Source organism: Lepisosteus platostomus, chromosome 8, assembly GCF_059453375.1.
Source record: "Lepisosteus platostomus isolate fLepPlt1 chromosome 8, fLepPlt1.hap1, whole genome shotgun sequence".
NCBI classification, from domain to species: Eukaryota; Metazoa; Chordata; class Actinopteri; order Semionotiformes; family Lepisosteidae; genus Lepisosteus; species Lepisosteus platostomus.
The window spans coordinates 14,313,693-14,332,339 of record NC_142618.1 but is presented as its reverse complement, the minus strand read 5'-3'; the positions used below and the strand labels follow the sequence as shown (position 1 = coordinate 14,332,339).

General features: G+C 52.9%; 41 non-coding genes across 41 annotated transcripts; 26 read left to right on the top strand and 15 right to left on the bottom strand.

The window, feature by feature from the left end:
• Positions 1-478: 478 nt before the first annotated feature.
• On the bottom strand, positions 479-566 carry trnay-gua (transfer RNA tyrosine (anticodon GUA)). The gene is given in 2 exon segments: positions 479-514; positions 530-566. It is a non-coding gene; the product is annotated as a tRNA-Tyr (tRNA).
• Positions 567-773: 207 nt separating this feature from the next.
• On the top strand, positions 774-846 carry trnak-uuu (transfer RNA lysine (anticodon UUU)). The gene has a single exon. It is a non-coding gene; the product is annotated as a tRNA-Lys (tRNA).
• Positions 847-1,193: 347 nt separating this feature from the next.
• On the top strand, positions 1,194-1,264 carry trnag-ccc (transfer RNA glycine (anticodon CCC)). Its single transcript has one exon. It is a non-coding gene; the product is annotated as a tRNA-Gly (tRNA).
• A 495-nt stretch (positions 1,265-1,759) lies between these two features.
• trnay-gua (transfer RNA tyrosine (anticodon GUA)) lies at positions 1,760-1,847 on the bottom strand. Its single transcript is given in 2 exon segments — positions 1,760-1,795; positions 1,811-1,847. It is a non-coding gene; the product is annotated as a tRNA-Tyr (tRNA).
• A 619-nt stretch (positions 1,848-2,466) lies between these two features.
• Positions 2,467-2,537, top strand: trnag-ccc (transfer RNA glycine (anticodon CCC)). The gene has a single exon. It is a non-coding gene; the product is annotated as a tRNA-Gly (tRNA).
• Positions 2,538-3,025: 488 nt separating this feature from the next.
• On the bottom strand, positions 3,026-3,113 carry trnay-gua (transfer RNA tyrosine (anticodon GUA)). Its single transcript is given in 2 exon segments — positions 3,026-3,061; positions 3,077-3,113. It is a non-coding gene; the product is annotated as a tRNA-Tyr (tRNA).
• Positions 3,114-3,320: 207 nt separating this feature from the next.
• Positions 3,321-3,393, top strand: trnak-uuu (transfer RNA lysine (anticodon UUU)). The gene has a single exon. It is a non-coding gene; the product is annotated as a tRNA-Lys (tRNA).
• A 347-nt stretch (positions 3,394-3,740) lies between these two features.
• Positions 3,741-3,811, top strand: trnag-ccc (transfer RNA glycine (anticodon CCC)). Its single transcript has one exon. It is a non-coding gene; the product is annotated as a tRNA-Gly (tRNA).
• A 495-nt stretch (positions 3,812-4,306) lies between these two features.
• On the bottom strand, positions 4,307-4,394 carry trnay-gua (transfer RNA tyrosine (anticodon GUA)). Its single transcript is given in 2 exon segments — positions 4,307-4,342; positions 4,358-4,394. It is a non-coding gene; the product is annotated as a tRNA-Tyr (tRNA).
• A 207-nt stretch (positions 4,395-4,601) lies between these two features.
• Positions 4,602-4,674, top strand: trnak-uuu (transfer RNA lysine (anticodon UUU)). The gene has a single exon. It is a non-coding gene; the product is annotated as a tRNA-Lys (tRNA).
• A 347-nt stretch (positions 4,675-5,021) lies between these two features.
• On the top strand, positions 5,022-5,092 carry trnag-ccc (transfer RNA glycine (anticodon CCC)). Its single transcript has one exon. It is a non-coding gene; the product is annotated as a tRNA-Gly (tRNA).
• A 495-nt stretch (positions 5,093-5,587) lies between these two features.
• Positions 5,588-5,675, bottom strand: trnay-gua (transfer RNA tyrosine (anticodon GUA)). The gene is given in 2 exon segments: positions 5,588-5,623; positions 5,639-5,675. It is a non-coding gene; the product is annotated as a tRNA-Tyr (tRNA).
• A 207-nt stretch (positions 5,676-5,882) lies between these two features.
• Positions 5,883-5,955, top strand: trnak-uuu (transfer RNA lysine (anticodon UUU)). The gene has a single exon. It is a non-coding gene; the product is annotated as a tRNA-Lys (tRNA).
• A 347-nt stretch (positions 5,956-6,302) lies between these two features.
• On the top strand, positions 6,303-6,373 carry trnag-ccc (transfer RNA glycine (anticodon CCC)). Its single transcript has one exon. It is a non-coding gene; the product is annotated as a tRNA-Gly (tRNA).
• Positions 6,374-6,868: 495 nt separating this feature from the next.
• Positions 6,869-6,956, bottom strand: trnay-gua (transfer RNA tyrosine (anticodon GUA)). Its single transcript is given in 2 exon segments — positions 6,869-6,904; positions 6,920-6,956. It is a non-coding gene; the product is annotated as a tRNA-Tyr (tRNA).
• Positions 6,957-7,163: 207 nt separating this feature from the next.
• trnak-uuu (transfer RNA lysine (anticodon UUU)) lies at positions 7,164-7,236 on the top strand. The gene has a single exon. It is a non-coding gene; the product is annotated as a tRNA-Lys (tRNA).
• A 347-nt stretch (positions 7,237-7,583) lies between these two features.
• Positions 7,584-7,654, top strand: trnag-ccc (transfer RNA glycine (anticodon CCC)). Its single transcript has one exon. It is a non-coding gene; the product is annotated as a tRNA-Gly (tRNA).
• Positions 7,655-8,149: 495 nt separating this feature from the next.
• trnay-gua (transfer RNA tyrosine (anticodon GUA)) lies at positions 8,150-8,237 on the bottom strand. Its single transcript is given in 2 exon segments — positions 8,150-8,185; positions 8,201-8,237. It is a non-coding gene; the product is annotated as a tRNA-Tyr (tRNA).
• Positions 8,238-8,444: 207 nt separating this feature from the next.
• On the top strand, positions 8,445-8,517 carry trnak-uuu (transfer RNA lysine (anticodon UUU)). The gene has a single exon. It is a non-coding gene; the product is annotated as a tRNA-Lys (tRNA).
• A 347-nt stretch (positions 8,518-8,864) lies between these two features.
• On the top strand, positions 8,865-8,935 carry trnag-ccc (transfer RNA glycine (anticodon CCC)). The gene has a single exon. It is a non-coding gene; the product is annotated as a tRNA-Gly (tRNA).
• Positions 8,936-9,430: 495 nt separating this feature from the next.
• On the bottom strand, positions 9,431-9,518 carry trnay-gua (transfer RNA tyrosine (anticodon GUA)). The gene is given in 2 exon segments: positions 9,431-9,466; positions 9,482-9,518. It is a non-coding gene; the product is annotated as a tRNA-Tyr (tRNA).
• Positions 9,519-10,145: 627 nt separating this feature from the next.
• Positions 10,146-10,216, top strand: trnag-ccc (transfer RNA glycine (anticodon CCC)). Its single transcript has one exon. It is a non-coding gene; the product is annotated as a tRNA-Gly (tRNA).
• A 495-nt stretch (positions 10,217-10,711) lies between these two features.
• trnay-gua (transfer RNA tyrosine (anticodon GUA)) lies at positions 10,712-10,799 on the bottom strand. Its single transcript is given in 2 exon segments — positions 10,712-10,747; positions 10,763-10,799. It is a non-coding gene; the product is annotated as a tRNA-Tyr (tRNA).
• A 207-nt stretch (positions 10,800-11,006) lies between these two features.
• trnak-uuu (transfer RNA lysine (anticodon UUU)) lies at positions 11,007-11,079 on the top strand. Its single transcript has one exon. It is a non-coding gene; the product is annotated as a tRNA-Lys (tRNA).
• Positions 11,080-11,426: 347 nt separating this feature from the next.
• On the top strand, positions 11,427-11,497 carry trnag-ccc (transfer RNA glycine (anticodon CCC)). The gene has a single exon. It is a non-coding gene; the product is annotated as a tRNA-Gly (tRNA).
• A 495-nt stretch (positions 11,498-11,992) lies between these two features.
• On the bottom strand, positions 11,993-12,080 carry trnay-gua (transfer RNA tyrosine (anticodon GUA)). The gene is given in 2 exon segments: positions 11,993-12,028; positions 12,044-12,080. It is a non-coding gene; the product is annotated as a tRNA-Tyr (tRNA).
• A 207-nt stretch (positions 12,081-12,287) lies between these two features.
• Positions 12,288-12,360, top strand: trnak-uuu (transfer RNA lysine (anticodon UUU)). Its single transcript has one exon. It is a non-coding gene; the product is annotated as a tRNA-Lys (tRNA).
• A 347-nt stretch (positions 12,361-12,707) lies between these two features.
• trnag-ccc (transfer RNA glycine (anticodon CCC)) lies at positions 12,708-12,778 on the top strand. Its single transcript has one exon. It is a non-coding gene; the product is annotated as a tRNA-Gly (tRNA).
• A 495-nt stretch (positions 12,779-13,273) lies between these two features.
• On the bottom strand, positions 13,274-13,361 carry trnay-gua (transfer RNA tyrosine (anticodon GUA)). Its single transcript is given in 2 exon segments — positions 13,274-13,309; positions 13,325-13,361. It is a non-coding gene; the product is annotated as a tRNA-Tyr (tRNA).
• A 207-nt stretch (positions 13,362-13,568) lies between these two features.
• Positions 13,569-13,641, top strand: trnak-uuu (transfer RNA lysine (anticodon UUU)). Its single transcript has one exon. It is a non-coding gene; the product is annotated as a tRNA-Lys (tRNA).
• A 347-nt stretch (positions 13,642-13,988) lies between these two features.
• trnag-ccc (transfer RNA glycine (anticodon CCC)) lies at positions 13,989-14,059 on the top strand. Its single transcript has one exon. It is a non-coding gene; the product is annotated as a tRNA-Gly (tRNA).
• Positions 14,060-14,554: 495 nt separating this feature from the next.
• trnay-gua (transfer RNA tyrosine (anticodon GUA)) lies at positions 14,555-14,642 on the bottom strand. Its single transcript is given in 2 exon segments — positions 14,555-14,590; positions 14,606-14,642. It is a non-coding gene; the product is annotated as a tRNA-Tyr (tRNA).
• Positions 14,643-14,849: 207 nt separating this feature from the next.
• Positions 14,850-14,922, top strand: trnak-uuu (transfer RNA lysine (anticodon UUU)). Its single transcript has one exon. It is a non-coding gene; the product is annotated as a tRNA-Lys (tRNA).
• A 347-nt stretch (positions 14,923-15,269) lies between these two features.
• On the top strand, positions 15,270-15,340 carry trnag-ccc (transfer RNA glycine (anticodon CCC)). The gene has a single exon. It is a non-coding gene; the product is annotated as a tRNA-Gly (tRNA).
• A 495-nt stretch (positions 15,341-15,835) lies between these two features.
• Positions 15,836-15,923, bottom strand: trnay-gua (transfer RNA tyrosine (anticodon GUA)). The gene is given in 2 exon segments: positions 15,836-15,871; positions 15,887-15,923. It is a non-coding gene; the product is annotated as a tRNA-Tyr (tRNA).
• A 207-nt stretch (positions 15,924-16,130) lies between these two features.
• Positions 16,131-16,203, top strand: trnak-uuu (transfer RNA lysine (anticodon UUU)). Its single transcript has one exon. It is a non-coding gene; the product is annotated as a tRNA-Lys (tRNA).
• Positions 16,204-16,550: 347 nt separating this feature from the next.
• Positions 16,551-16,621, top strand: trnag-ccc (transfer RNA glycine (anticodon CCC)). Its single transcript has one exon. It is a non-coding gene; the product is annotated as a tRNA-Gly (tRNA).
• Positions 16,622-17,116: 495 nt separating this feature from the next.
• trnay-gua (transfer RNA tyrosine (anticodon GUA)) lies at positions 17,117-17,204 on the bottom strand. Its single transcript is given in 2 exon segments — positions 17,117-17,152; positions 17,168-17,204. It is a non-coding gene; the product is annotated as a tRNA-Tyr (tRNA).
• A 207-nt stretch (positions 17,205-17,411) lies between these two features.
• Positions 17,412-17,484, top strand: trnak-uuu (transfer RNA lysine (anticodon UUU)). The gene has a single exon. It is a non-coding gene; the product is annotated as a tRNA-Lys (tRNA).
• A 347-nt stretch (positions 17,485-17,831) lies between these two features.
• Positions 17,832-17,902, top strand: trnag-ccc (transfer RNA glycine (anticodon CCC)). Its single transcript has one exon. It is a non-coding gene; the product is annotated as a tRNA-Gly (tRNA).
• Positions 17,903-18,397: 495 nt separating this feature from the next.
• trnay-gua (transfer RNA tyrosine (anticodon GUA)) lies at positions 18,398-18,485 on the bottom strand. Its single transcript is given in 2 exon segments — positions 18,398-18,433; positions 18,449-18,485. It is a non-coding gene; the product is annotated as a tRNA-Tyr (tRNA).
• Positions 18,486-18,647: the final 162 nt, after the last annotated feature.

Below are 18,647 nucleotides of genomic sequence, written 5' to 3'. Positions count from 1 at the left end.
TAGCTTGTGGGCCTGGCACTGATTAATGGGTGAGGTGTGGCTCTGGGTGATTGGTGGCCCCTGCTGGGGAAATGTTTGCATATCAAAGCATCAACATATTGAGTAGGAGGAAGTGGTTACTGGATGAATGACCATCAATACAGAAGGTGCTGCTTGCTTTCTGGGGCTATACCTTGCCTCCTCTTTAACAGCTTTGTACTCAAACGTCTACTGCAATGGTGAGGCTTACAGAAAGGGTGCCGGCGATGGGCTCCACCTAGCGCCTCCTTTAGTCTCACTTGTCTTTGCGACTAGGTTTTGAGCGCACCAGCGCTGACGCAGTGTTTTGCAAAAGGAAAGCTTAGCAGACGCGAGCAGTAGAATGCAGAATTCTAAAGACGGCGACTCCGCTCTAATGTCTGACCGCCTTACGGTCCAAGCGAGAGAGAGGTTTGCTCATTTTCTTCTTTTTTGATTGTCAAGGGCCAAAACAGTAGCGTCCCTCGAGCCGGATTCGAACCAGCAACCTAAGGATGTCCGGCCTTCTCCACTACAGTCCTCCGCTCTACCAACTGAGCTATCGAGGGAGCCGTGCGTGTCCTCTCTCTGACGTTCACAGCCCGAGGCAGGGTGGAGTTCCTGTTCTTTGGAAAGCACAGCACTGTGTCATGTTGGATCTAACAGAGATTCCTGGGCTCGTTGTCGTTTCCTCGGCTTGCTCTCTTCAGTGGACCAAACATGTGGCCTTTGAGGATCCTGTATCTCCCTGCTGCTGCTCCTGCTTCTGTCGTAGAGCCTGGATAGCTCAGTCGGTAGAGCATCAGACTTTTAATCTGAGGGTCCAGGGTTCAAGTCCCTGTTCGGGTGTTATGGTGACTCAGGTCTAAGCCCCACCCCCCGGGCTTTTGTTTGCGGCCCTCCTCATTGCAAGGGCACAGAATTCCGCATTAGCAGCGCAGAGGTCCTTGTGTGGTGTTTGTCCTGGACGGAGTCAAAGGGGCCTGGAAGACGACAGTGAAACAATGGTGGTACGTCTTTGGCATTTTTTTCCTCTTCCGTCGGCTCTTCTCGTTGCAAATTCCCAAAGCTTCAAATTAGGCAGGGCAGAGGTAATTGTGGGGTGTGTGGGCTGGGCAAAAAGAAGGGCTTTGCTCCCTTTGGCCTGTGAGAGGATAAGAGGCTTAAACTGTGGTGTGAGCAAGCACTCTCCGTGGGCGCCAGTGGTGTAGTGGTATCATGCAAGATTCCCATTCTTGCGACCCGGGTTCGATTCCTGGCTGGCGCAGCCTGGGCTCTAGCTTGTGGGCTTGGGAGCAAGCACTGATTAATGGGTGAGGTGTGGCTCTGGGTGATTGGTGGCCCCTGCTGGGGAAATGTTTGCATATCAAAGCATCAACATATTGAGTAGGAGGAAGTGGTTACTGGATGAATGACCATCAATACAGAAGGTGCTGCTTGCTTTCTGGGGCTATACCTGGCCTCCTTTTTAACAGCTTTGTACTCAAACGTCTACTGCAATGGTGAGGCTTACAGAAAGGGTGCCGGCGATGGGCTCCACCGAGCGCCTCCTTTAGTCTCACTTGTCTTTGCGACTAGGTTTTGAGCGCACCAGCACTGACGCAGTGTTTTGCAAAAGGAAAGCTTAGCAGACGCGAGCAGTAGAATGCAGAATTCTAAAGACGGCGACTCCGCTCTAATGTCTGACCGCCTTACGGTCCAAGCGAGAGAGAGGTTTGCTCATTTTCTTCTTTTTTGATTGTCAAGGGCCAAAACAGTAGCGTCCCTCGAGCCGGATTAGAACCAGCGACCTAAGGATGTCCGGCCTTTTCCACTACAGTCCTCCGCTCTACCAACTGAGCTATCGAGGGAGCCGTGCGTGTCCTCTCTCTGACGTTCACAGCCCGAGGCAGGGTGGAGTTCCTGTTCTTTGGAAAGCACGGCACTGTGTCATGTTGGATCTAACAGAGATTCCTGGGCTCGTTGTCGTTTCCTCGGCTTGCTCTCTTCAGTGGACCAAACATGTGGCCTTTGAGGATCCTGTATGTCCCTGCTGCTGCTCCTGCTTCTGTCGTAGAGCCCGGATAGCTCAGTCGGTAGAGCATCAGACTTTTAATCTGAGGGTCCAGGGTTCAAGTCCCTGTTATGGTGACTCAGGTCTAAGCCCCACCCCCCGGGCTTTTGTTTGCGGCCCTCCTCATTGCAAGGGCACAGAATTCCGCATTAGCAGCGCAGAGGTCCTTGTGTGGTGTTTGTCCTGGACGGAGTCAAAGGGGCCTGGAAGACGACAGTGAAACTATGGTGGTACGTCTTTGGCATTTTTTTCCTCTTCCGTCGGCTCTTCTCGTTGCAAATTCCCAAAGCTTCAAATTAGGCAGGGCAGAGGTAATTGTGGGGTGTGTGGGCTGGGCAAAAAGAAGGGCTTTGCTCCCTTTGGCCTGTGAGAGGATAAGAGGCTTAAAATGTGGTGTGAGCAAGCTCTCTCCGTGGGCGCCAGTGGTGTAGTGGTATCATGCAAGATTCCCATTCTTGCGACCTGGGTTCGATTCCCGGGTGGCGCAGCCTGGGCTCTAGCTTGTGGGCCTGGCACTGATTAATGGGTGAGGTGTGGCTCTGGGTGATTGGTGGCCCCTGCTGGGGAAATGTTTGCATATCAAAGCATCAACATATTGAGTAGGAGGAAGTGGTTACTGGATGAATGACCATCAATACAGAAGGTGCTGCTTGCTTTCTGGGGCTATACCTTGCCTCCTCTTTAACAGCTTTGTACTCAAACGTCTACTGCAATGGTGAGGCTTACAGAAAGGGTGCCGGCGATGGGCTCCACCTAGCGCCTCCTTTAGTCTCACTTGTCTTTGCGACTAGGTTTTGAGCGCACCAGCGCTGACGCAGTGTTTTGCAAAAGGAAAGCTTAGCAGACGCGAGCAGTAGAATGCAGAATTCTAAAGACGGCGACTCCGCTCTAATGTCTGACCGCCTTACGGTCCAAGCGAGAGAGAGGTTTGCTCATTTTCTTCTTTTTTGATTGTCAAGGGCCAAAACAGTAGCGTCCCTCGAGCCGGATTCGAACCAGCGACCTAAGGATGTCCGGCCTTCTCCACTACAGTCCTCCGCTCTACCAACTGAGCTATCGAGGGAGCCGTGCGTGTCCTCTCTCTGACGTTCACAGCCCGAGGCAGGGTGGAGTTCCTGTTCTTTGGAAAGCACAGCACTGTGTCATGTTGGATCTAACAGAGATTCCTGGGCTCGTTGTCGTTTCCTCGGCTTGCTCTCTTCAGTGGACCAAACATGTGGCCTTTGAGGATCCTGTATCTCCCTGCTGCTGCTCCTGCTTCTGTCGTAGAGCCTGGATAGCTCAGTCGGTAGAGCATCAGACTTTTAATCTGAGGGTCCAGGGTTCAAGTCCCTGTTCGGGTGTTATGGTGACTCAGGTCTAAGCCCCACCCCCCGGGCTTTTGTTTGCGGCCCTCCTCATTGCAAGGGCACAGAATTCCGCATTAGCAGCGCAGAGGTCCTTGTGTGGTGTTTGTCCTGGACGGAGTCAAAGGGGCCTGGAAGACGACAGTGAAACAATGGTGGTACGTCTTTGGCATTTTTTTCCTCTTCCGTCGGCTCTTCTCGTTGCAAATTCCCAAAGCTTCAAATTAGGCAGGGCAGAGGTAATTGTGGGGTGTGTGGGCTGGGCAAAAAGAAGGGCTTTGCTCCCTTTGGCCTGTGAGAGGATAAGAGGCTTAAACTGTGGCGTGAGCAAGCGCTCTCCGTGGGCGCCAGTGGTGTAGTGGTATCATGCAAGATTCCCATTCTTGCGACCCGGGTTCGATTCCCGGCTGGCGCAGCCTGGGCTCTAGCTTGTGGGCTTGGGAGCAAGCACTGATTAATGGGTGAGGTGTGGCTCTGGGTGATTGGTGGCCCCTGCTGGGGAAATGTTTGCATATCAAAGCATCAACATATTGAGTAGGAGGAAGTGGTTACTGGATGAATGACCATCAATACAGAAGGTGCTGCTTGCTTTCTGGGGCTATACCTGGCCTCCTTTTTAACAGCTTTGTACTCAAACGTCTACTGCAATGGTGAGGCTTACAGAAAGGGTGCCGGCGATGGGCTCCACCGAGCGCCTCCTTTAGTCTCACTTGTCTTTGCGACTAGGTTTTGAGCGCACCAGCACTGACGCAGTGTTTTGCAAAAGGAAAGCTTAGCAGACGCGAGCAGTAGAATGCAGAATTCTAAAGACGGCGACTCCGCTCTAATGTCTGACGGCCTTACGGTCCAAGCGAGAGAGAGGTTTGCTCATTTTCTTCTTTTTTGATTGTCAAGGGCCAAAACAGTAGCGTCCCTCGAGCCGGATTCGAACCAGCGACCTAAGGATGTCCGGCCTTCTCCACTACAGTCCTCCGCTCTACCAACTGAGCTATCGAGGGAGCCGTGCGTGTCATCTCTCTGACGTTCACAGCCCGAGGCAGGGTGGAGTTCCTGTTCTTTGGAAAGCACGGCACTGTGTCATGTTGGATCTAACAGAGATTCCTGGGCTCGTTGTCGTTTCCTCGGCTTGCTCTCTTCAGTGGACCAAACATGTGGCCTTTGAGGATCCTGTATGTCCCTGCTGCTGCTCCTGCTTCTGTCGTAGAGCCCGGATAGCTCAGTCGGTAGAGCATCAGACTTTTAATCTGAGGGTCCAGGGTTCAAGTCCCTGTTCGGGTGTTATGGTGACTCAGGTCTAAGCCCCACCCCCTGGGCTTTTGTTTGCGGCCCTCCTCATTGCAAGGGCACAGAATTCCGCATTAGCAGCGCAGAGGTCCTTGTGTGGTGTTTGTCCTGGACGGAGTCAAAGGGGCCTGGAAGACGACAGTGAAACAATGGTGGTACGTCTTTGGCATTTTTTTCCTCTTCCGTCGGCTCTTCTCGTTGCAAATTCCCAAAGCTTCAAATTAGGCAGGGCAGAGGTAATTGTGGGGTGTGTGGGCTGGGCAAAAAGAAGGGCTTTGCTCCCTTTGGCCTGTGAGAGGATAAGAGGCTTAAACTGTGGTGTGAGCAAGCACTCTCCGTGGGCGTCAGTGGTGTAGTGGTATCATGCAAGATTCCCATTCTTGCGACCCGGGTTCGATTCCCGGCTGGCGCAGCCTGGGCTCTAGCTTGTGGGCTTGGGAGCAAGCACTGATTAATGGGTGAGGTGTGGCTCTGGGTGATTGGTGGCCCCTGCTGGGGAAATGTTTGCATATCAAAGCATCAACATATTGAGTAGGAGGAAGTGGTTACTGGATGAATGACCATCAATACAGAAGGTGCTGCTTGCTTTCTGGGGCTATACCTGGCCTCCTTTTTAACAGCTTTGTACTCAAACGTCTACTGCAATGGTGAGGCTTACAGAAAGGGTGCCGGCGATGGGCTCCACCGAGCGCCTCCTTTAGTCTCACTTGTCTTTGCGACTAGGTTTTGAGCGCACCAGCACTGACGCAGTGTTTTGCAAAAGGAAAGCTTAGCAGACGCGAGCAGTAGAATGCAGAATTCTAAAGACGGCGACTCCGCTCTAATGTCTGACCGCCTTACGGTCCAAGCGAGAGAGAGGTTTGCTCATTTTCTTCTTTTTTGATTGTCAAGGGCCAAAACAGTAGCATCCCTCGAGCCGGATTCGAACCAGCGACCTAAGGATGTCCGGCCTTCTCCACTACAGTCCTCCGCTCTACCAACTGAGCTATCGAGGGAGCCGTGCGTGTCCTCTCTCTGACGTTCACAGCCCGAGGCAGGGTGGAGTTCCTGTTCTTTGGAAAGCACGGCACTGTGTCATGTTGGATCTAACAGAGATTCCTGGGCTCGTTGTCGTTTCCTCGGCTTGCTCTCTTCAGTGGACCAAACATGTGGCCTTTGAGGATCCTGTATGTCCCTGCTGCTGCTCCTGCTTCTGTCGTAGAGCCCGGATAGCTCAGTCGGTAGAGCATCAGACTTTTAATCTGAGGGTCCAGGGTTCAAGTCCCTGTTCGGGTGTTATGGTGACTCAGGTCTAAGCCCCACCCCCCGGGCTTTTGTTTGCGGCCCTCCTCATTGCAAGGGCACAGAATTCCGCATTAGCAGCGCAGAGGTCCTTGTGTGGTGTTTGTCCTGGACGGAGTCAAAGGGGCCTGGAAGACGACAGTGAAACAATGGTGGTACGTCTTTGGCATTTTTTTCCTCTTCCGTCGGCTCTTCTCGTTGCAAATTCCCAAAGCTTCAAATTAGGCAGGGCAGAGGTAATTGTGGGGTGTGTGGGCTGGGCAAAAAGAAGGGCTTTGCTCCCTTTGGCCTGTGAGAGGATAAGAGGCTTAAACTGTGGTGTGAGCAAGCGCTCTCCGTGGGCGCCAGTGGTGTAGTGGTATCATGCAAGATTCCCATTCTTGCGACCCGGGTTCGATTCCCGGCTGGCGCAGCCTGGGCTCTAGCTTGTGGGCTTGGGAGCAAGCACTGATTAATGGGTGAGGTGTGGCTCTGGGTGATTGGTGGCCCCTGCTGGGGAAATGTTTGCATATCAAAGCATCAACATATTGAGTAGGAGGAAGTGGTTACTGGATGAATGACCATCAATACAGAAGGTGCTGCTTGCTTTCTGGGGCTATACCTGGCCTCCTTTTTAACAGCTTTGTACTCAAACGTCTACTGCAATGGTGAGGCTTACAGAAAGGGTGCCGGCGATGGGCTCCACCGAGCGCCTCCTTTAGTCTCACTTGTCTTTGCGACTAGGTTTTGAGCGCACCAGCACTGACGCAGTGTTTTGCAAAAGGAAAGCTTAGCAGACGCGAGCAGTAGAATGCAGAATTCTAAAGACGGCGACTCCGCTCTAATGTCTGACCGCCTTACGGTCCAAGCGAGAGAGAGGTTTGCTCATTTTCTTCTTTTTTGATTGTCAAGGGCCAAAACAGTAGCGTCCCTCGAGCCGGATTCGAACCAGCGACCTAAGGATGTCCGGCCTTCTCCACTACAGTCCTCCGCTCTACCAACTGAGCTATCGAGGGAGCCGTGCGTGTCCTCTCTCTGACGTTCACAGCCCGAGGCAGGGTGGAGTTCCTGTTCTTTGGAAAGCACGGCACTGTGTCATGTTGGATCTAACAGAGATTCCTGGGCTCGTTGTCGTTTCCTCGGCTTGCTCTCTTCAGTGGACCAAACATGTGGCCTTTGAGGATCCTGTATGTCCCTGCTGCTGCTCCTGCTTCTGTCGTAGAGCCCGGATAGCTCAGTCGGTAGAGCATCAGACTTTTAATCTGAGGGTCCAGGGTTCAAGTCCCTGTTCGGGTGTTATGGTGACTCAGGTCTAAGCCCCACCCCCCGGGCTTTTGTTTGCGGCCCTCCTCATTGCAAGGGCACAGAATTCCGCATTAGCAGCGCAGAGGTCCTTGTGTGGTGTTTGTCCTGGACGGAGTCAAAGGGGCCTGGAAGACGACAGTGAAACAATGGTGGTACGTCTTTGGCATTTTTTTCCTCTTCCGTCGGCTCTTCTCGTTGCAAATTCCCAAAGCTTCAAATTAGGCAGGGCAGAGGTAATTGTGGGGTGTGTGGGCTGGGCAAAAAGAAGGGCTTTGCTCCCTTTGGCCTGTGAGAGGATAAGAGGCTTAAACTGTGGTGTGAGCAAGCGCTCTCCGTGGGCGCCAGTGGTGTAGTGGTATCATGCAAGATTCCCATTCTTGCGACCCGGGTTCGATTCCCGGCTGGCGCAGCCTGGGCTCTAGCTTGTGGGCTTGGGAGCAAGCACTGATTAATGGGTGAGGTGTGGCTCTGGGTGATTGGTGGCCCCTGCTGGGGAAATGTTTGCATATCAAAGCATCAACATATTGAGTAGGAGGAAGTGGTTACTGGATGAATGACCATCAATACAGAAGGTGCTGCTTGCTTTCTGGGGCTATACCTGGCCTCCTTTTTAACAGCTTTGTACTCAAACGTCTACTGCAATGGTGAGGCTTACAGAAAGGGTGCCGGCGATGGGCTCCACCGAGCGCCTCCTTTAGTCTCACTTGTCTTTGCGACTAGGTTTTGAGCGCACCAGCACTGACGCAGTGTTTTGCAAAAGGAAAGCTTAGCAGACGCGAGCAGTAGAATGCAGAATTCTAAAGACGGCGACTCCGCTCTAATGTCTGACCGCCTTACGGTCCAAGCGAGAGAGAGGTTTGCTCATTTTCTTCTTTTTTGATTGTCAAGGGCCAAAACAGTAGCATCCCTCGAGCCGGATTCGAACCAGCGACCTAAGGATGTCCGGCCTTCTCCACTACAGTCCTCCGCTCTACCAACTGAGCTATCGAGGGAGCCGTGCGTGTCCTCTCTCTGACGTTCACAGCCCGAGGCAGGGTGGAGTTCCTGTTCTTTGGAAAGCACGGCACTGTGTCATGTTGGATCTAACAGAGATTCCTGGGCTCGTTGTCGTTTCCTCGGCTTGCTCTCTTCAGTGGACCAAACATGTGGCCTTTGAGGATCCTGTATGTCCCTGCTGCTGCTCCTGCTTCTGTCGTAGAGCCCGGATAGCTCAGTCGGTAGAGCATCAGACTTTTAATCTGAGGGTCCAGGGTTCAAGTCCCTGTTCGGGTGTTATGGTGACTCAGGTCTAAGCCCCACCCCCCGGGCTTTTGTTTGCGGCCCTCCTCATTGCAAGGGCACAGAATTCCGCATTAGCAGCGCAGAGGTCCTTGTGTGGTGTTTGTCCTGGACGGAGTCAAAGGGGCCTGGAAGACGACAGTGAAACAATGGTGGTACGTCTTTGGCATTTTTTTCCTCTTCCGTCGGCTCTTCTCGTTGCAAATTCCCAAAGCTTCAAATTAGGCAGGGCAGAGGTAATTGTGGGGTGTGTGGGCTGGGCAAAAAGAAGGGCTTTGCTCCCTTTGGCCTGTGAGAGGATAAGAGGCTTAAACTGTGGTGTGAGCAAGCGCTCTCCGTGGGTGCCAGTGGTGTAGTGGTATCATGCAAGATTCCCATTCTTGCGACCCGGGTTCGATTCCCGGCTGGCGCAGCCTGGGCTCTAGCTTGTGGGCTTGGGAGCAAGCACTGATTAATGGGTGAGGTGTGGCTCTGGGTGATTGGTGGCCCCTGCTGGGGAAATGTTTGCATATCAAAGCATCAACATATTGAGTAGGAGGAAGTGGTTACTGGATGAATGACCATCAATACAGAAGGTGCTGCTTGCTTTCTGGGGCTATACCTGGCCTCCTTTTTAACAGCTTTGTACTCAAACGTCTACTGCAATGGTGAGGCTTACAGAAAGGGTGCCGGCGATGGGCTCCACCGAGCGCCTCCTTTAGTCTCACTTGTCTTTGCGACTAGGTTTTGAGCGCACCAGCACTGACGCAGTGTTTTGCAAAAGGAAAGCTTAGCAGACGCGAGCAGTAGAATGCAGAATTCTAAAGACGGCGACTCCGCTCTAATGTCTGACCGCCTTACGGTCCAAGCGAGAGAGAGGTTTGCTCATTTTCTTCTTTTTTGATTGTCAAGGGCCAAAACAGTAGCGTCCCTCGAGCCGGATTCGAACCAGCGACCTAAGGATGTCTGGCCTTCTCCACTACAGTCCTCCGCTCTACCAACTGAGCTATCGAGGGAGCCGTGCGTGTCCTCTCTCTGACGTTCACAGCCCGAGGCAGGGTGGAGTTCCTGTTCTTTGGAAAGCACGGCACTGTGTCATGTTGGATCTAACAGAGATTCCTGGGCTCGTTGTCGTTTCCTCGGCTTGCTCTCTTCAGTGGACCAAACATGTGGCCTTTGAGGATCCTGTATGTCCCTGCTGCTGCTCCTGCTTCTGTCGTAGAGCCCGGATAGCTCAGTCGGTAGAGCATCAGACTTTTAATCTGAGGGTCTAGGGTTCAAGTCCCTGTTCGGGTGTTATGGTGACTCAGGTCTAAGCCCCACCCCCCGGGCTTTTGTTTGCGGCCCTCCTCATTGCAAGGGCACAGAATTCCGCATTAGCAGCGCAGAGGTCCTTGTGTGGTGTTTGTCCTGGACGGAGTCAAAGGGGCCTGGAAGACGACAGTGAAACAATGGTGGTACGTCTTTGGCATTTTTTTCCTCTTCCGTCGGCTCTTCTCGTTGCAAATTCCCAAAGCTTCAAATTAGGCAGGGCAGAGGTAATTGTGGGGTGTGTGGGCTGGGCAAAAAGAAGGGCTTTGCTCCCTTTGGCCTGTGAGAGGATAAGAGGCTTAAACTGTGGTGTGAGCAAGCGCTCTCCGTGGGCGCCAGTGGTGTAGTGGTATCATGCAAGATTCCCATTCTTGCGACCCGGGTTCGATTCCCGGCTGGCGCAGCCTGGGCTCTAGCTTGTGGGCTTGGGAGCAAGCACTGATTAATGGGTGAGGTGTGGCTCTGGGTGATTGGTGGCCCCTGCTGGGGAAATGTTTGCATATCAAAGCATCAACATATTGAGTAGGAGGAAGTGGTTACTGGATGAATGACCATCAATACAGAAGGTGCTGCTTGCTTTCTGGGGCTATACCTGGCCTCCTTTTTAACAGCTTTGTACTCAAACGTCTACTGCAATGGTGAGGCTTACAGAAAGGGTGCCGGCGATGGGCTCCACCGAGCGCCTCCTTTAGTCTCACTTGTCTTTGCGACTAGGTTTTGAGCGCACCAGCACTGACGCAGTGTTTTGCAAAAGGAAAGCTTAGCAGACGCGAGCAGTAGAATGCAGAATTCTAAAGACGGCGACTCCGCTCTAATGTCTGACCGCCTTACGGTCCAAGCGAGAGAGAGGTTTGCTCATTTTCTTCTTTTTTGATTGTCAAGGGCCAAAACAGTAGCGTCCCTCGAGCCGGATTCGAACCAGCGACCTAAGGATGTCCGGCCTTCTCCACTACAGTCCTCCGCTCTACCAACTGAGCTATCGAGGGAGCCGTGCGTGTCCTCTCTCTGACGTTCACAGCCCGAGGCAGGGTGGAGTTCCTGTTCTTTGGAAAGCACGGCACTGTGTCATGTTGGATCTAACAGAGATTCCTGGGCTCGTTGTCGTTTCCTCGGCTTGCTCTCTTCAGTGGACCAAACATGTGGCCTTTGAGGATCCTGTATGTCCCTGCTGCTGCTCCTGCTTCTGTCGAAGAGCCCGGATAGCTCAGTCGGTAGAGCATCAGACTTTTAATCTGAGGGTCCAGGGTTCAAGTCCCTGTTCGGGTGTTATGGTGACTCAGGTCTAAGCCCCACCCCCCGGGCTTTTGTTTGCGGCCCTCCTCATTGCAAGGGCACAGAATTCCGCATTAGCAGCGCAGAGGTCCTTGTGTGGTGTTTGTCCTGGACGGAGTCAAAGGGGCCTGGAAGACGACAGTGAAACAATGGTGGTACGTCTTTGGCATTTTTTTCCTCTTCCGTCGGCTCTTCTCGTTGCAAATTCCCAAAGCTTCAAATTAGGCAGGGCAGAGGTAATTGTGGGGTGTGTGGGCTGGGCAAAAAGAAGGGCTTTGCTCCCTTTGGCCTGTGAGAGGATAAGAGGCTTAAACTGTGGTGTGAGCAAGCGCTCTCCGTGGGCGCCAGTGGTGTAGTGGTATCATGCAAGATTCCCATTCTTGCGACCCGGGTTCGATTCCCGGCTGGCGCAGCCTGGGCTCTAGCTTGTGGGCTTGGGAGCAAGCACTGATTAATGGGTGAGGTGTGGCTCTGGGTGATTGGTGGCCCCTGCTGGGGAAATGTTTGCATATCAAAGCATCAACATATTGAGTAGGAGGAAGTGGTTACTGGATGAATGACCATCAATACAGAAGGTGCTGCTTGCTATCTGGGGCTATACCTGGCCTCCTTTTTAACAGCTTTGTACTCAAACGTCTACTGCAATGGTGAGGCTTACAGAAAGGGTGCCGGCGATGGGCTCCACCGAGCGCCTCCTTTAGTCTCACTTGTCTTTGCGACTAGGTTTTGAGCGCACCAGCACTGACGCAGTGTTTTGCAAAAGGAAAGCTTAGCAGACGCGAGCAGTAGAATGCAGAATTCTAAAGACGGCGACTCCGCTCTAATGTCTGACCGCCTTACGGTCCAAGCGAGAGAGAGGTTTGCTCATTTTCTTCTTTTTTGATTGTCAAGGGCCAAAACAGTAGCGTCCCTCGAGCCGGATTCGAACCAGCGACCTAAGGATGTCCGGCCTTCTCCACTACAGTCCTCCGCTCTACCAACTGAGCTATCGAGGGAGCCGTGCGTGTCCTCTCTCTGACGTTCACAGCCCGAGGCAGGGTGGAGTTCCTGTTCTTTGGAAAGCACAGCACTGTGTCATGTTGGATCTAACATAGATTCCTGGGCTCGTTGTCGTTTCCTCGGCTTGCTCTCTTCAGTGGACCAAACATGTGGCCTTTGAGGATCCTGTATCTCCCTGCTGCTGCTCCTGCTTCTGTCGTAGAGCCCGGATAGCTCAGTCGGTAGAGCATCAGACTTTTAATCTGAGGGTCCAGGGTTCAAGTCCCTGTTCGGGTGTTATGGTGACTCAGGTCTAAGCCCCACCCCCCGGGCTTTTGTTTGCGGCCCTCCTCATTGCAAGGGCACAGAATTCCGCATTAGCAGCGCAGAGGTCCTTGTGTGGTGTTTGTCCTGGACGGAGTCAAAGGGGCCTGGAAGACGACAGTGAAACAATGGTGGTACGTCTTTGGCATTTTTTTCCTCTTCCGTCGGCTCTTCTCGTTGCAAATTCCCAAAGCTTCAAATTAGGCAGGGCAGAGGTAATTGTGGGGTGTGTGGGCTGGGCAAAAAGAAGGGCTTTGCTCCCTTTGGCCTGTGAGAGGATAAGAGGCTTAAACTGTGGTGTGAGCAAACGCTCTCCGTGGGCGCCAGTGGTGTAGTGGTATCATGCAAGATTCCCATTCTTGCGACCCGGGTTCGATTCCCGGCTGGCGCAGCCTGGGCTCTAGCTTGTGGGCTTGGGAGCAAGCACTGATTAATGGGTGAGGTGTGGCTCTGGGTGATTGGTGGCCCCTGCTGGGGAAATGTTTGCATATCAAAGCATCAACATATTGAGTAGGAGGAAGTGGTTACTGGATGAATGACCATCAATACAGAAGGTGCTGCTTGCTTTCTGGGGCTATACCTGGCCTCCTTTTTAACAGCTTTGTACTCAAACGTCTACTGCAATGGTGAGGCTTACAGAAAGGGTGCCGGCGATGGGCTCCACCGAGCGCCTCCTTTAGTCTCACTTGTCTTTGCGACTAGGTTTTGAGCGCACCAGCACTGACGCAGTGTTTTGCAAAAGGAAAGCTTAGCAGACGCGAGCAGTAGAATGCAGAATTCTAAAGACGGCGACTCCGCTCTAATGTCTGACCGCCTTACGGTCCAAGCGAGAGAGAGGTTTGCTCATTTTCTTCTTTTTTGATTGTCAAGGGCCAAAACAGTAGCGTCCCTCGAGCCGGATTCGAACCAGCAACCTAAGGATGTCCGGCCTTCTCCACTACAGTCCTCCGCTCTACCAACTGAGCTATCGAGGGAGCCGTGCGTGTCCTCTCTCTGACGTTCACAGCCCGAGGCAGGGTGGAGTTCCTGTTCTTTGGAAAGCACGGCACTGTGTCATGTTGGATCTAACAGAGATTCCTGGGCTCGTTGTCGTTTCCTCGGCTTGCTCTCTTCAGTGGACCAAACATGTGGCCTTTGAGGATCCTGTATGTCCCTGCTGCTGCTCCTGCTTCTGTCGTAGAGCCCGGATAGCTCAGTCGGTAGAGCATCAGACTTTTAATCTGAGGGTCCAGGGTTCAAGTCCCTGTTCGGGTGTTATGGTGACTCAGGTCTAAGCCCCACCCCCCGGGCTTTTGTTTGCGGCCCTCCTCATTGCAAGGGCACAGAATTCCGCATTAGCAGCGCAGAGGTCCTTGTGTGGTGTTTGTCCTGGACGGAGTCAAAGGGGCCTGGAAGACGACAGTGAAACAATGGTGGTACGTCTTTGGCATTTTTTTCCTCTTCCGTCGGCTCTTCTCGTTGCAAATTCCCAAAGCTTCAAATTAGGCAGGGCAGAGGTAATTGTGGGGTGTGTGGGCTGGGCAAAAAGAAGGGCTTTGCTCCCTTTGGCCTGTGAGAGGATAAGAGGCTTAAACTGTGGTGTGAGCAAGCGCTCTCCGTGGGTGCCAGTGGTGTAGTGGTATCATGCAAGATTCCCATTCTTGCGACCCGGGTTCGATTCCCGGCTGGCGCAGCCTGGGCTCTAGCTTGTGGGCTTGGGAGCAAGCACTGATTAATGGGTGAGGTGTGGCTCTGGGTGATTGGTGGCCCCTGCTGGGGAAATGTTTGCATATCAAAGCATCAACATATTGAGTAGGAGGAAGTGGTTACTGGATGAATGACCATCAATACAGAAGGTGCTGCTTGCTTTCTGGGGCTATACCTGGCCTCCTTTTTAACAGCTTTGTACTCAAACGTCTACTGCAATGGTGAGGCTTACAGAAAGGGTGCCGGCGATGGGCTCCACCGAGCGCCTCCTTTAGTCTCACTTGTCTTTGCGACTAGGTTTTGAGCGCACCAGCACTGACGCAGTGTTTTGCAAAAGGAAAGCTTAGCAGACGCGAGCAGTAGAATGCAGATTTCTAAAGACGGCGACTCCGCTCTAATGTCTGACCGCCTTACGGTCCAAGCGAGAGAGAGGTTTGCTCATTTTCTTCTTTTTTGATTGTCAAGGGCCAAAACAGTAGCGTCCCTCGAGCCGGATTCGAACCAGCGACCTAAGGATGTCCGGCCTTCTCCACTACAGTCCTCCGCTCTACCAACTGAGCTATCGAGGGAGCCGTGCGTGTCCTCTCTCTGACGTTCACAGCCCGAGGCAGGGTGGAGTTCCTGTTCTTTGGAAAGCACGGCACTGTGTCATGTTGGATCTAACAGAGATTCCTGGGCTCGTTGTCGTTTCCTCGGCTTGCTCTCTTCAGTGGACCAAACATGTGGCCTTTGAGGATCCTGTATGTCCCTGCTGCTGCTCCTGCTTCTGTCGTAGAGCCCGGATAGCTCAGTCGGTAGAGCATCAGACTTTTAATCTGAGGGTCCAGGGTTCAAGTCCCTGTTCGGGTGTTATGGTGACTCAGGTCTAAGCCCCACCCCCCGGGCTTTTGTTTGCGGCCCTCCTCATTGCAAGGGCACAGAATTCCGCATTAGCAGCGCAGAGGTCCTTGTGTGGTGTTTGTCCTGGACGGAGTCAAAGGGGCCTGGAAGACGACAGTGAAACAATGGTGGTACGTCTTTGGCATTTTTTTCCTCTTCCGTCGGCTCTTCTCGTTGCAAATTCCCAAAGCTTCAAATTAGGCAGGGCAGAGGTAATTGTGGGGTGTGTGGGCTGGGCAAAAAGAAGGGCTTTGCTCCCTTTGGCCTGTGAGAGGATAAGAGGCTTAAACTGTGGTGTGAGCAAGCGCTCTCCGTGGGTACCAGTGGTATAGTGGTATCATGCAAGATTCCCATTCTTGCGACCCGGGTTCGATTCCCGGCTGGTGCAGCCTGGGCTCTAGCTTGTGGGCTTGGGAGCAAGCACTGATTAATGGGTGAGGTGTGGCTCTGGGTGATTGGTGGCCCCTGCTGGGGAAATGTTTGCATATCAAAGCATCAACATATTGAGTAGGAGGAAGTGGTTACTGGATGAATGACCATCAATACAGAAGGTGCTGCTTGCTTTCTGGGGCTATACCTGGCCTCCTTTTTAACAGCTTTGTACTCAAACGTCTACTGCAATGGTGAGGCTTACAGAAAGGGTGCCGGCGATGGGCTCCACCGAGCGCCTCCTTTAGTCTCACTTGTCTTTGCGACTAGGTTTTGAGCGCACCAGCACTGACGCAGTGTTTTGCAAAAGGAAAGCTTAGCAGACGCGAGCAGTAGAATGCAGAATTCTAAAGACGGCGACTCCGCTCTAATGTCTGACCGCCTTACGGTCCAAGCGAGAGAGAGGTTTGCTCATTTTCTTCTTTTTTGATTGTCAAGGGCCAAAACAGTAGCGTCCCTCGAGCCGGATTCGAACCAGCGACCTAAGGATGTCCGGCCTTCTCCACTACAGTCCTCCGCTCTACCAACTGAGCTATCGAGGGAGCCGTGCGTGTCCTCTCTCTGACGTTCACAGCCCGAGGCAGGGTGGAGTTCCTGTTCTTTGGAAAGCACGGCACTGTGTCATGTTGGATCTAACAGAGATTCCTGGGCTCGTTGTCGTTTCCTCGGCTTGCTCTCTTCAGTGGACCAAACATGTGGCCTTTGAGGATCCTGTATGTCCCTGCTGCTGCTCCTGCTTCTGTCGTAGAGCCCGGATAGCTCAGTCGGTAGAGCATCAGACTTTTAATCTGAGGGTCCAGGGTTCAAGTCCCTGTTCGGGTGTTATGGTGACTCAGGTCTAAGCCCCACCCCCCGGGCTTTTGTTTGCGGCCCTCCTCATTGCAAGGGCACAGAATTCCGCATTAGCAGCGCAGAGGTCCTTGTGTGGTGTTTGTCCTGGACGGAGTCAAAGGGGCCTGGAAGACGACAGTGAAACAATGGTGGTACGTCTTTGGCATTTTTTTCCTCTTCCGTCGGCTCTTCTCGTTGCAAATTCCCAAAGCTTCAAATTAGGCAGGGCAGAGGTAATTGTGGGGTGTGTGGGCTGGGCAAAAAGAAGGGCTTTGCTCCCTTTGGCCTGTGAGAGGATAAGAGGCTTAAACTGTGGTGTGAGCAAGCGCTCTCCGTGGGCGCCAGTGGTGTAGTGGTATCATGCAAGATTCCCATTCTTGCGACCCGGGTTCGATTCCCGGCTGGCGCAGCCTGGGCTCTAGCTTGTGGGCTTGGGAGCAAGCACTGATTAATGGGTGAGGTGTGGCTCTGGGTGATTGGTGGCCCCTGCTGGGGAAATGTTTGCATATCAAAGCATCAACATATTGAGTAGGAGGAAGTGGTTACTGGATGAATGACCATCAATACAGAAGGTGCTGCTTGCTTTCTGGGGCTATACCTGGCCTCCTTTTTAACAGCTTTGTACTCAAACGTCTACTGCAATGGTGAGGCTTACAGAAAGGGTGCCGGCGATGGGCTCCACCGAGCGCCTCCTTTAGTCTCACTTGTCTTTGCGACTAGGTTTTGAGCGCACCAGCACTGACGCAGTGTTTTGCAAAAGGAAAGCTTAGCAGACGCGAGCAGTAGAATGCAGAATTCTAAAGACGGCGACTCCGCTCTAATGTCTGACCGCCTTACGGTCCAAGCGAGAGAGAGGTTTGCTCATTTTCTTCTTTTTTGATTGTCAAGGGCCAAAACAGTAGCGTCCCTCGAGCCGGATTCGAACCAGCGACCTAAGGATGTCCGGCCTTCTCCACTACAGTCCTCCGCTCTACCAACTGAGCTATCGAGGGAGCCATGCGTGTCCTCTCTCTGACGTTCACAGCCCGAGGCAGGGTGGAGTTCCTGTTCTTTGGAAAGCACGGCACTGTGTCATGTTGGATCTAACAGAGATTCCTGGGCTCGTTGTCGTTTCCTCGGCTTGCTCTCTTCAGTGGACCAAACATGTGGCCTTTGAGGATCCTGTATGTCCCTGCTGCTGCTCCTGCTTCTGTCGTAGAGCCCGGATAGCTCAGTCGGTAGAGCATCAGACTTTTAATCTGAGGGTCCAGGGTTCAAGTCCCTGTTCGGGTGTTATGGTGACTCAGGTCTAAGCCCCACCCCCCGGGCTTTTGTTTGCGGCCCTCCTCATTGCAAGGGCACAGAATTCCGCATTAGCAGCGCAGAGGTCCTTGTGTGGTGTTTGTCCTGGACGGAGTCAAAGGGGCCTGGAAGACGACAGTGAAACAATGGTGGTACGTCTTTGGCATTTTTTTCCTCTTCCGTCGGCTCTTCTCGTTGCAAATTCCCAAAGCTTCAAATTAGGCAGGGCAGAGGTAATTGTGGGGTGTGTGGGCTGGGCAAAAAGAAGGGCTTTGCTCCCTTTGGCCTGTGAGAGGATAAGAGGCTTAAACTGTGGTGTGAGCAAGCGCTCTCCGTGGGCGCCAGTGGTGTAGTGGTATCATGCAAGATTCCCATTCTTGCGACCCGGGTTCGATTCCCGGCTGGCGCAGCCTGGGCTCTAGCTTGTGGGCTTGGGAGCAAGCACTGATTAATGGGTGAGGTGTGGCTCTGGGTGATTGGTGGCCCCTGCTGGGGAAATGTTTGCATATCAAAGCATCAACATATTGAGTAGGAGGAAGTGGTTACTGGATGAATGACCATCAATACAGAAGGTGCTGCTTGCTTTCTGGGGCTATACCTGGCCTCCTTTTTAACAGCTTTGTACTCAAACGTCTACTGCAATGGTGAGGCTTACAGAAAGGGTGCCGGCGATGGGCTCCACCGAGCGCCTCCTTTAGTCTCACTTGTCTTTGCGACTAGGTTTTGAGCGCACCAGCACTGACGCAGTGTTTTGCAAAAGGAAAGCTTAGCAGACGCGAGCAGTAGAATGCAGAATTCTAAAGACGGCGACTCCGCTCTAATGTCTGACCGCCTTACGGTCCAAGCGAGAGAGAGGTTTGCTCATTTTCTTCTTTTTTGATTGTCAAGGGCCAAAACAGTAGCGTCCCTCGAGCCGGATTCGAACCAGCGACCTAAGGATGTCCGGCCTTCTCCACTACAGTCCTCCGCTCTACCAACTGAGCTATCGAGGGAGCCGTGCGTGTCCTCTCTCTGACGTTCACAGCCCGAGGCAGGGTGGAGTTCCTGTTCTTTGGAAAGCACGGCACTGTGTCATGTTGGATCTAACAGAGATTCCTGGGCTCGTTGTCGTTTCCTCGGCTTGCTCTCTTCAGTGGACCAAACATGTGGCCTTT